The sequence below is a fragment of the Chiloscyllium punctatum genome, chromosome 5, assembly GCF_047496795.1.
Source record: "Chiloscyllium punctatum isolate Juve2018m chromosome 5, sChiPun1.3, whole genome shotgun sequence".
In the NCBI taxonomy this organism is placed as follows: domain Eukaryota; kingdom Metazoa; phylum Chordata; class Chondrichthyes; order Orectolobiformes; family Hemiscylliidae; genus Chiloscyllium; species Chiloscyllium punctatum.
The window spans coordinates 11,254,854-11,268,355 of record NC_092743.1 but is presented as its reverse complement, the minus strand read 5'-3'; the positions used below and the strand labels follow the sequence as shown (position 1 = coordinate 11,268,355).

Here is a 13,502-nt window from a genome sequence, read left to right as displayed (position 1 = left end):
ACCTAGATTAATTTGATGTGATCAGTTAATGAACATAAATATCATCGAAAAAATATCTTTTAAGATGTGCACTCTATTTAGACAGCTTTATTTCATGCATTTTAATCCATTATGATTTGAAGTTTAACAGGACCATTGGTTCCAATTCACAACATGCATGAAAAACATTTTGTTTATAAAATACAAATCCATAAATGTTTCAAAATGTGCTTAACAATTTAGCAACTAAGAATGCCTCAATTATTTCCTTAGATCATCCCATTACAAGGATAATGTAATTTATTCTCCAACAAGGTTACGGTATGTTTCAACATTAGGAAATGGTAAACAGAAGAATTGATGTGTGTCAGTTAGGCAACTACATTGCTTTATAAATCAACTTCATTTTCAATAGATTCAAGAAATTTAGTTAAAAAAAGATTAATCTAAGTAAGCTGATCAACCATTTGTTGTGATATTTTAACTGGTTGTTTTGATGATTAATTTGCAATTGCATCCAAACCTTCCATCAATACAAAGCAAATAAAACATCTTTGGAATTTCTCTTTCATTGTTGAAATGCTAGTTAACTTTTGCAGTTTACCAAATCAAAACCCAATTTCTGAGTATATCTCATATAGACACATGGGGAATGGATTCAAAATATCTATTGCAATAACACTGCTGCATTGTAATTATATGCAAAACTATTACAGTGAGAATAACCTGGATTAATGCTATTTAATGAGTTTGTATATTCACAGATAATCAGGCAGACTATTTGTTTAAGGAATTATTTTCCTTTTTGTCAGCAGAAATAATGGGAGTAGCTTTGGGAGTAAACTACATACTAATGTTTGAAAGTCCTGCAGGCATTGGCTTCAGGATTCTTGGTTTTCACCCCTTTTATCAATCATCTGGATGAAGGTTTTGGGGAGCTGCCCACAGATTGGCAGATAAAAGTAGAGATTGAAACCTAGAGATTGTATTGGGGTTGTAAAGATGCTTCATGAGGAATCAAGATGACAAGTGGAGCTAGGCAGGATGAGGGAGGCAAGTGTCATTCAATAAAAATAAATCATTATAGGGCTATGGATAGATCTTGCACCATGCATGTATTCACCATGCAGGGTGAAGCTGGTGGGCAAGAAAGACTCACAATTTGTGTACTATCATGTGTGAATCCTTTATAGGTCAACAAAACCCCAAAGAAATTACAGAATATGATAAAAAAAAGCAAAACAAAAAAAAATATTGGTTGACATTATTTAAAAATATTGTGTTAAGTTTATTTCCTCTTCAAACAGTGGGTGATGCTGAGGTCCAAAGGAGAAGAAATTAAAGAAAAGATATCAAAGAAAGGTTCGTAAAAGCAGATTTAGAATGTAAAATTTTAACCTTTCTATCAGTTAACTATAAAGAAACTCATTATTTTATCACATGTCAAGTGCTTAACCATTAATACCTCCCTCTCCCACTTCAAACAAATAAAAATAAGCCATAAAAAGTCTCTAGTAAAATAACTTTGAATACCTTATATTTTATAAAAGGAGTTACATCAAACAAATTGTTGGCAGTTAACAAGCCTAAGAATAAGGTTCCCAAATGAAATCATCATTAAAGTCTTTTCAGGACCTGGGCTAACATACTCATTTGAACAGTAGGCACAACTCATTGCACTATTCCATCAGAACTTAATGCAGTATGGTGGCTCAGTGGTTAGCACTGCTGCCTCACAGCGCCAGGGACCCAGGTTCGATTCCAGCCTCAGGTGACTGTCTGTGTGGAGTTTGCACATTCTCCCATTGGGTTTTGCACATTGGGTTTTGATTTGGTAAACTGCAAAAGTTAACTAGCATTTCTGTGTGGGTTTCCTCTGGGTGCACCAGTTTCCTCCCACAGTCTAAAGATGTGCAGGTTAGGTGAATTGGCCACACTAAATTGCCCATCGTGTTCAGGCATGTGTAGATTAGGTGCATCATTCAGGGGTAATGGGTCTGGGTGGGCTACTCTTCAGAGAGTTGGCATGGACTTGTTAGGTCGAAGGATCTGTTTCCACACTTCTAATTCTAACTCTAAAAGCAAAACATCTAGTTTTACCCTGGTGTGCAGAAACATTTTGTGTAAAAGGATGAAAGTTGTTTCTGCACATACAAACAGCGTATGCGAAAAGTACATTCAATTAAATGCCAAGGTATTGTGTGGGTAGCCATCAGCTACTCTGCCCAAAACCTAACCTGGAATTACAGCAACATTAGACAAAGTATCAGGAGAATGAAACTTGCCAACATTCTGAAGAGCAGGAAATATATTCCTTTTTTGTGGCAAGGTTTAATATATAATTAGGATAGCATTGACTCTTTCAGCACTTGCAAACAGACTACTGTCATGCTATTATGCTAAAATACATTTTAATGTCTTAATTTTAAGCTGTTCATCCTATTTTGAAAATTCTTCCAAGGCCTTGTTCAACACAATTCCAAATTCCAATAACTCCCTGCTTTGCCAATTCTTACATTCAGTGCATTCCTAATTTTATTCACTCTACCAATGACGGCCATTTATTCAGCTGCCTAGGTCTTTAGTACTGGAATTCTCTTCCTAAATCTTTCCATCATTCTTGCCATTGAGGTATTACTTTTGTTTCAAGCCGGTCTGAATGTTTGCTTTTTTGTCCTAACACCTTATGTGGATCAGTGTTGGAATTTTTGATAATGGCCTTGGGAATATTCATAACATTAAAGATGCTGGTGAAATGCTCTGCTATCTTGAGTTTCCTGATAGTTTTCCCTCACACAAACGAAGTGGAGGATCTCTTGGTAACTGATTGCTGACTGGGTGGACCATATTTTAAGACAGACAAAATATAAATACAAATTGTTGTTGATCTTCACGGGACAATAACCCTCCAATCTCTCTTGGAGAATTCTCTGCAGGGCAGCTCCAAAGACTGTTCAGTAAATTATGCTATTCTACCTTATGGGCATGTAACAAGCTTTTCCCTTCACCCTTCTCTCTTCAGCAGCACAAGATGACTGGTATCCCCCACTGAAATGCAGGCTTGCATGAGCTTACAGTTTCACTCATGAGAGTTTGCCACATGAGTAAACCATGCAACTGTGGTGAAAACTTGGGCTTATGCAATGACTTCAATGCAAAAGGGAAAAAGCCTCCTATGGTGCTTTACAGACAAGCATATGGAAAACAGGAGCTGAACCATAAAGGATGAGTTTTAGAGGGGTAGTCAAACAATTGTATTTTAATGAGGCTTCAAAAGCACAAAGGTAAAGTCAGAAATGCACGAAGGAACTTCCAGAAAACTATGTGGTTCAAAACTCAGCAGGTTGAGTTCAGTAAGAATTTACAAGCTACCTGACAGGTGAGCTGAGGTTGGCTAACGGGGTGCCACTATTTAGGAAAGGTGGGAAGGACCTTTCCCAGGGGCCAGTGAGCTGAGATTGGTGGTTGACAAGTTGTTCGAGGGAATCCTTTGGATAGGATTTACATGTATTTGGAAAGGCGAGGATTGATTAGGGAGTCAGTGTGGAAAATCATATCTCATGAATTTGATTGTTTTTTGAAGAAGTAACAAGGAGGGCAGAACCGTGGACGGGGTCGATATGGACTTCATGAAGGTGTTTGACAAGGCTCCTCATGGGAGACTGGTTAGCAAGATTAGACTCATGGAATACAGGGAGAAGTAGCCATTTGAATACAGAACTGGCTCAAAAGTATAAGACAGGGTGATGGTGGAGGGTTTCTTTTCAGACTGGAGGCCTGTGACCAGTGGGGTGCCTCAAGGATCAGTGCTCGGTCAACTGCTCTTCGTCATTTATATAAATAATTTGGATATGAACATAGGAGGTATAGTTAGTAAGTTTGCAGATGACACCAAAATTGGAGATGCAGTGGACAGCAAAGAAGACTACCTTAAAGTAAAATTGGATCTTGATTAGATGGACCAATGGGCTGAGGAGTGGCAGATGGAGTTTAATTTAGATAAACGCGAGGTGCTTATTGGGATTGTATTATAGACCACCTATAGTCAGAGGGAAATTGAGAATCAGATTTGTAAGGAGATCTCAGTTATCTGTAAGAATGATAGGATGGTTATGGTCGGGAATTCTAACTTTCCAAACATAGACTGGGACTGCCATAGTGCTAAGAGTTTAGTTGGAGAGGAATTTGTTAAGCGTGTACAAGAAAACTTTCTGATTCAGTATCCGGATATAACTTCAAGAGAAGGTGCAAAACGTGACCTACTCTTTGGAAATAAGGCAGGGCAGGTGACAGAGGTGTCAATGGGGGAACACTTTGGGGCCAGTGACCAAAATTGTATTCGTTTTAAAATAGTGATGGAAAAGGATAGACCAGATCTAAAAGTTGAAGTTCTAAATTAGAGAAAGACCAATTTTGATGGTATTAGGCAAGAACTTTCAAAAGCTGATTGGGGGCAGAAGTTCGCAGGTAAAGGGACGGCTGGAAAATGGGAAGGCTTCAGTCCAAAGATGTGCAGGTTAGGTGAATTGGCCATGCTAAATTGCCCGTAGTGTTAGGTAAGGGGTAAATATAGGGGTATGGGTGAGTTGCGCTTCGGCGGGGCGGTGTGGACTTGTTGGGCCGAAGGGCCTGTTTCCACACTGTAAATAATCTAATCTAAAAAAAAATGAGATAACGAGAAAGTACATTCCTGTTAGGGTGAAAGGAAAGGCTGGTAGGTTGTAGGGACTACTGGATGATTAAAGATATGGAGAGTTTGGTTATGAAAAAGAAGGAAGCATTGGTCAGGTATAGACAGGATAGATTGTGTATATCCTTAGAAGAGTATAAAGGCAGTAGGAGTATACTTAAGAGGGAAATCAGGAGGGGAAAAAGGGGATATGAGATAGCTTTGGCAAATAGTGTTAAGGAGAATCCAAAGGGTTTTTACAAATACATTAGGGACAAAAGGGTAACTAGGGAGAGACTAGGGCCCCTCAAAGGTCAGCAAGGTGGCCTTTGTATGGAGCCACAGGAGATGGGGGAGATACTAAATGCATATTTTGCATCAGTGTTTACTGTAAAAAAGGACATGGAAGATACAGAATGTAGGGAAATAGATGGTGACATCTTGAAAAATGTCCATATTACAAATGATGAAGTGCTGGATGGCTTGAAACACATACAAGTGGATAAATTCCCAAGACATAATCAGAACTCTATGGAAAGCGAGGGAAGTGATTGCTGGGCATTTTGCTGAGATATTTGTATCATCGATAGTCACAGGTGAGGTACCAGAAGTCTGGAGGTTGGCTAACGTGGTGCCACTATTTAAAGAAAGTGGTAAGGACAAGCCAGAGAACTATAGACTGGTGTGCCTGACATCAGTGGTGGGCAAGGTATTGGAGGGAATCCTGAGGGACAGGATGTACATGTACTTGGAAAGACAAGGACTTATTAGGGATAGTCAACATGGCTTTGTGCATGGGAAATCATGTCTCACAAACTTGATTGAGTTTTTTGAAGAAGTAACAAAGAGGATTGATGAGGGCAGAGCGGTAGATGTGATCGATATGGCCTTCAGTAAGACGTTCAACAAAATTCCCCATGGGAGACTGCTGGGCAAGGTTAGATCTCATGGATTACAGGGAGAAGTAGCCATATGGATACAGAACTGACTCAAAGGACGGAGGGTGGTGGTGGAGGGTTGTTTTTCAGCCTGGAGGCTTGTGACCAGCGAGTGCCACAGGATCGCTGTTGAGTCCACTACTTTTCGTCATTTATATAAATGATTTGCATGTGAGCATAAGTGGTATAGTTAGTAAGTTTGCAGATTACACCAAATTTGGAGGTATAGCGGACAGCGAAGGAGGTTAGCTCAGATTACAATGGGATCTTGATCACATGGGCTGAAGAGTGGCAGAGGGAACTTAATTTAGATAAATGTGAGGTGCTGCATTTTGGGAAATCAAATCTTAGCAGGACTTATACAATTAATGGTAAGGTCCCAGGGAGTGTTGCCGAACAAAGAGAACTTGGAGTGCAGGTTCATAGCTCCTTGAAAGTGAAGTCGCAGGTAGATAGGATAGTGAAGAAAGCGTTTGGCATGCTGTCCTTCATTGGTCAGAGTATTGAGTACAGGAGTTGGGAGGTCATGTTGCTGCCATACAGGACATTGGTTACGCCACCTTTGGAATATTGCGTTCAATTCTGGTCTTCTTCCTATTGGAATTATATTGTGAAACTTGAAAGGGATCAGAAAAGATTTACAAGGATGTTGCCAGGGTTGGAGGATTTGAGCTATAGGGAGAGGTTGAATAGGCGAGGACCAAGGCTGAGGGGTGACCTTATAGAGGTTTATAATATCATGAGGGGCATGGACAGGGTAAAGAGACAAGGTCTTTTCTCTTGGGTGGGGGAGTCCAGAATTAGAAGGCATGGGTTTAGAGTGAGAGGGGAAACATATAAAAGAGACCTAAGGGGAAGCTTTTTCATGTAGAGGATGGTATGTATGTGGAACGAGCTGCCAGACGAAGTGGTGGACGCTGGGTACAATTGCAACATTTAAAAGGAATCTGGGTGGGTATATGAATAGGAAGGGTTTCGTGAGATATGGGTCAAGTGCTCATAGACTGGGTTGGGATATCTGGTCAACATGGATGAATTGGACTGAAGGGTCTGTTTTTGTGCTGCACACCTCTATGACTCTATTTTGGAAAAGCAAATAAGAGCAGGACTTAAATATTTAATAGTAAGGACCTGGGGAGTGTTGCTGAACAAAGAGACCTTGGAGTGCACTTTCATACTTTGAAAGTAGAATCGCAGGTAGATAGGATAATGAAGGCGACGTTTGGTATGCTTTCCTTTATTGTTCAGAGTATTGAGTACAGGAGTTGGGAGGTCATGTTGCAGCTCTACAGGACATTGGTTAGGCCACTGTTGGAATATTGCATGTAATTCTGGTCTCCTTTCTATCAGAAAGATGTCGTGAAACTTGAAAGGGTTCAGAAAAGATTTGCAAGGATGCTATAGGGAGAGATTGAATAGGATAGGGCTGTTTTCTTTGAAGAGTCAAAGGCTGAGGGGTGATCTTATAGAGGTTTATAACATCATGATGTTATAATGGATAGGATATAAAAAGGTCTTTTCCCTGGGGTTGGGGAGTCTAGAACTAGAGGACATAGGTTTAGGGCGAGAGGGGAAAGATATAAAAGGGACCTAAGGGGCAACTTTTTCACACAGAGGGTGGTACATGTATGGAACGAGCTACTAGAGGTACTGGTGGAGGCTGGTACAATTACAGCATTTAAAAGGCATTTGGATGGGTATATGAATAGGATGGGTTTAGAGGAGTATGGGCCAAGTGCTGGCAAATGGGACGATATTAGGTTTGGGATTTCTGGTCAACGCTTTCTGTGCTGTACACTTCTATGACTCTCAAACCAGAGAAAAATTAATTTTGAGCCTAGGGTTTCATTGAGTGAAGGTACAAGGGACCAATTTGGACTTAGCAATCAAATAAAAACAAAATATTGAGGATGCTGGGAAAAAAACTGAAAAAAACAGACAATGGAGAAGGAACCCAGCAGGTCTGGCAGCATTTGTGAAGAGAGAAACCAAATTCATGCTTGAGTCTGATACAACTCTCCTTCAGAACCCCAGAATGTAATTCTGAAAAAGTCATATTGGACTCGAAACATTATCTTTGATTTTCTCCCTACAAATTCTGCTGAGCCTGTTGAGAGGCTCCAGCATATCTTGTTTTCATTTTAGGCTTGTAATGATACAGTGGCAGACAAGTTGGAATTAGCACAGTTCAGGATGTGTGCAACAAACATTGGACAAGTTAGTTTGTGACTTGCCCGGTTTCACCTTAGCATTGCATTCTACTGCAGCTCTATATTCCATCCTCCCAGAAGAGTTCATGACTGGTTTTTTGTACCTTGACTGAACTTCAGCTTTCTTTGAGATGCCCGACAATAAGATGAAATGGATGGCACCTGGTGAGGCAGAACTATTGCCACGGTCAGCCAACATAAATGCCTGGAAGAGGAGCTGGATCAGCAGATAGTTTAAGGAGAAAGAGGATCGATGAAACAGGAGACATTTATTGTTGATCATGGGAGCTTGTTGTGCACAAATTGACTGTCACATTACTTACAATAACAACTAACTTTAACTTCATTGGCTATAAAGTGATTTGGAATATAGTAAAGTGTTTCAGGATGCAGTAAAGTGATTTGGGATATAGATTGTAAAGTGATTTAGCAGGAGGCAACAGCCAAGTGGTATTTTCACTAGACTTTTAATCCACAGACCCAGGTATTGTTCTGGAGACCTGTGGGTCAAATCCCACCACAGCAGATCAATTTTTTTAAAAATCTGGAATTAAGAATTAATGATGACCATGAATCCATTGTTGATCTTTGGAAAAGCCCATCTGGCTCACTAATGTCCTTTAAGGAAGGAAGCTGCCTTCCTTACCTGGTCAGGCCTACATGTGGCTTTAGACCCAGAGAAATGGGGTTGACTCTTAACTGCCCTCTGGGCAATTGGGCACTATGCTGGCCTAGCCAGCAATGTCCACATCCCGTGAATGAGTAAAACAAAATCCTGAGGTCACAAAAGATGTTGTCCAAACCCAAGTCCTTTCATTCATTTCCAATGTTTACCTCTCAATTTGCTATACTTTTGGATGTTAAACATATTCAAAACTTTCAGGCCAAAAGCAACTTTGAAGAGACAGAAGTTTATCATTAAAACACATACTGGTGAAGACTTATTGAATCATTCATGATGAACTTGACCTGTAGAATTTCAGGAGCAAGGGAACATTAGAGCTTGAAGCTAAAAATGTCAACACCAGCATGTCTTCGCAGATCATGTTAAGTGTGAATTTTATTTTGAGAAGTCTGACTATGCATCTTTTCTAAGTATTGCACAGTTTAACGTATAAAGTATTTTCTTCTTTGTCCACGTACACATATTAACGTTTAACCCGTACCTTGCAGAAATAATTAACATTACAGCGTTAACAGGATCCACTTGAGTTGATCTCAGGAAATAAGAAGGTCATTAATAATGCTCAAGAAGAAATTAAAACATTATTCTATTTCCCATCTAATATTCTACAGGTGTATTTATATAACAGATGGATCTATTTATAGAGAAGCACATAGCTTGGGTTTCACACTCACATATGGGTTTTGCAGCTTAGACACAGCTCGCAGATCAAAATCTTTGGGGAATAATTATGGTTAATTCCACCTTGTGCATATTTGAAACCAGCTGATCACTGGGTACTATACAGTAACTTACTAGATCAGGAGACTTGCAATCATCCATTTACTCTGGTGCCTGAACAAAGGTGGCTTTATTCTAAATTGTTTAAATAATGGTTAGTTTTAAAAATTTGACCCTAAGCAACAACATTCACAAGATTTATTAGTTCTGTCTAGTGCAATTATCAGGCATAAGTATTTGACAAAACAGTTATATATTTTAATTGTTCTTTAACCATACTTCTAGGTAGTGCAGAAACAGCAACATCATTTTATCATTTCTTATGCATCATTTTATTATTATGACAACATTAACTTATAAAGTGATTTCCAAGAAGTGAACAGTAAATTTGAACTTTTAAAAACAACAGCAAATTTTGTGGAGGTTATTTAAACTCTGACATTTCATAATGGCATTGTACAGAAAAGGCTCTGCATTCTAGTCTCTGAATCTTGGATAGCGTGAACATGAGGAAGATGGAATAAAAGAGTGATTCCCTTGCAACCCCATTAAAAGGGAAGACAGAAACATTTGACCGATTTAAGAAAATATTTCCAAATAAACTGTATAAGAACTTCAAGACAGATAAATTTAAGGGAGTGAAAGAATATTTTGCACAAAAGAATAGGATGGTCACTTATTACTTAGAAAGCGTAAGCCTTGGAGAGGTAGAGGAACAAAGGGAACTTGAAGTACAAAGAAACTAATTGTTAAAAGCTGCACTATAGGTAAGCAAGGCTATAAAATAAGCCAAAGCAATTATTAGCATTTACTTCCAAAGAGCCGAGTTGAAAGTAGAAAAAATTATACTCAATCTGTACAAAATCTTAGTTTGACAATCTACTGTATTGTACTGTGTGTTGTTCAGGTCACAATATAATAAAAAGGATATAGAGGCACTGGAGAAAGTGCAGAGAAGATTTACACAGCTGATACCATGCATGGGTAAATATATCAAGAAAGGATTGACAGGGTGTGTCTTCTCCCTTTTGATGAAGGATGGTTGAGGAGTGATTTAATAGAAGTCTTTAAAAGCCTGCAAGGTTTAGATATAGTACACACTAAAATAATGTTTCATAGTGGTTAGCATGGCTGCCTTACAGTGCCAGTAACCTGGGTTTGATTCCAGTCTTAGGTGATTGTCTGTTTGGAATTTGCATTTTCTCCCCGTGTCTGCATGGGTTTCCTCCGGATATCCTCCCATAGTCCAAAGATGCGCAGGTTGCATGAATTGGCTATGCTAAAATTGACCCAACATGTCCGGAGATGTGCAAGTTAAGTGAGTTAGCCATGGTTTAAAAAAAAGAACCCATGCAGGGGTTACGGGGATCCTCTTTGGAGGGTCAGTGAAGTCTCTATGGGCTAAATGGCCTCTTCCTGCACTGCAGGGGTTCCATGATTCTTAAGGAAAAGAGCAAAATTCAAGGTCATTGATAGAAGATCAACAAGAAATCTATTAGGGAATTCAGAAGAAATACCTTTATCCAAGGTACGGTGACAATGTTGAACTTGCCTTCATGGAGAATGTTTGAAATGAACAGTATGGTACAATGATGGAAATGCAATCTACAGACCAGCTACAGACTAAAAGTGAGTTAAAGACAATGCAGTTGGATTTAAATAAGGAAATACAGGAGAAGGCTAAAGCGAAGCAGACATGTCAACACGCATGGGTTGGACTGACTTGACTATTTCTATTTTACGTAATCTACATACATGATTTTAACTGCACTATTAGATTATTAATTTTTACCTAAAAGCAATTCTACTGTTCTATGAGCTATGAATGTAGCTGCCACTATATATTTCTTTATGAACTTACGTATTTTGATTTTAAAGTGTCCATTAACTTTTATAATTAGGGTTAACTATGATGGATGCAGGAAAATAAATCCATTTAAATAGCAGGAAGCAGTTAAAACTGTTCATTCCTCAAACACATAAGTTACATTTTTCTGATGTCACTGTGAAGTTCTTGTTATATTCAACTGCTACTGGTAGCTGTTCAATTTCGATTCTTAAGCATATCATTTTGGTCAGTGCTATTTCTCATAAAAACATGGTCTAAATTTTGGCTGGAATTGTACAGCTTTTAGTTTGCTTTGTTGGATGGCTTACGCAGATTCAAGTTTTAAAAAATGTTTTGCCCACCAGGTTTCTGAAAGTGTGAGCTGACAACAAAAAGGGAGTATCAGAAACAGAGAGAGAGAGATGGAGAAATAGAGCAATGACAGAAAGGGCAAGAGAAAAATTAAAATTAAAATTAAAATTCAACATTTTTAAAATCTCCTAAAACAATTCACAACCTAATGAGCCACCACATTTATACTTAGTCAAGTAAATTCAACTTTAATTTGCAAAGGCAGTAACTTTGTGGGAATCACAGTAGAGTTAAATGCAATATTCCACTTTTGCAAAGCTAATGATCTGCAAAACAGTGTAACCAGTGGAGTAACTTGCAGTGAATCAGCATTCAGCAGGACAATTCATCCTCAACTAACATCACTGGCCGACTTGTGGCTTAATAATAGTGTCAATCATTCAAACACATATCATTTCAATCAAATGTGGCCCTTACAACTGTGAGATTTTTTTTAAAACAAATCTAAACAGCACATAAAAAACTTTAAAATCATTTGAAATTATCAAAAAATTATTTTTCTATTGCAGAGAAAATGAAACTTTAAGAGAAAATATCACACGCTGCCTCCTTTCCTGCATTAAAACCACTGAATTTGGCATGAGTGTGCTTCTGATCTGGAAAACAGCTCTATAATAATACCTTAATAAGTAAGCTTTTCTCATCATTGTTAATAAAATTCTGCCACATGAGGGCATGATGCATTTTCAACATGCTGACCCATTTCTCCCTTTCTGAAGCAAGGAGAAATGAAATAAATAGTAGCAACCCAATGCAGCCCAGGTGTGGTTACAGAACAGAGACAGTGTGATTGTTTGCCTCATTACTAGACTGAGCAGAACATTTACTCACTGCAACCATTGGGAATTGAGGTCAATTTGATGAAAGGTCAGTTAACAAATCAATCTAACGTTAAGCTCCTGAATGCTGGTGTAAGCAACTGGGTCACTTTAGTTCACACTTGTACGGAAACCTCTAGTCCGATAAAAAAAACCTTAATAAAAATGCAAGACATCAAAGTTTTATTTATAAATGGCGAACAATAGAAGCAATGAGGTGCAATGCTCCATCAACGCACTTCAAAACAACTGGACATTTTCCCAAACCTAATTATGGCATGGTTGCAGTTTATTTTCCTGGAAACAGTTCAAATTATAGAAATGTTTAACAGCAAATATTCTGAAACAACGTTTAACTTGTAAACTAAAAATAAGCTAAAAACATAAGAATAAAAAATGTTGCGTAACTTCATTTCTATGCTTACTATTTTCATTAATTTGAGAAATGAAAATCCGAGGAAATGTTTTGTGCTTAGCACATTTATAAACTTCAGCATAATAGAGTGGATCTAAAGAGTCCATTCCAAATTATCCCAACTGAATTCTTTGACTTTCCCAACTGTTTCCCCAGGCATGACTTCCCATCTAACCTCTGTCCTTAACATCACCTCAAACAAAATGTGAAGACCATCACTGAATTTTATGTCCATAACAGACAACAATTGCTCTGCAACAGTACAAAGTATTTACAGAACAGAAAGATGCTATTCAACCCAACTGGTCTATGGCAACATTAACATTACACAAGTCTCTTCTCAACCCTTTCCATCTCAACCCCATTAACTTATCTTTTCTTCCTCACGTACTGATCTTGTTTTCTGTTTTCGATGAGTTGATTGTGCTTTCTGACTGCTCGATGCACTTCCCATTGCCCCCAAACTCCAGTTTCCTAGCTACCCACTCTTTGTGGTATGCCCCCAATTAATTCACCTGCCCACTCATGAAATCTGTTATCAGCTTTTCTAATTTGCTGAGTATCCCACTGCTGAGTATCCACTTTCGCTTGTTCACTCCCACATTTGCCAGTATCATCAACTTGTTCATCCTTCTCCTGCACTCAACTCAACTTGTTTCAATGCCACCATTCCATTGATCTTCAAGAAACCACCCCAATTCCTTTTATACTCCAACTACTATGCTTTCTCAAACCTTAGACAACTCAAAAAGACCACTGTCCTGCAACTATGTTCCTTGCATTTGGCACTGTCACCAACATTCCTCCAAGCTGACTGCTAACTTGCCCATAGAACAGATAGAACATTTGTCAAAGTCACATGCAACTG

The 13,502-nt window shown here is 38.6% G+C and overlaps 1 protein-coding gene across 4 annotated transcripts in view; it reads right to left on the bottom strand.

The window, feature by feature from the left end:
• Positions 1 to 13,502, bottom strand: part of LOC140476882 (intermembrane lipid transfer protein VPS13B-like) — a 957,534-nt gene that overhangs the window by 253,540 nt on the left and 690,492 nt on the right. The window lies entirely within an intron of this gene.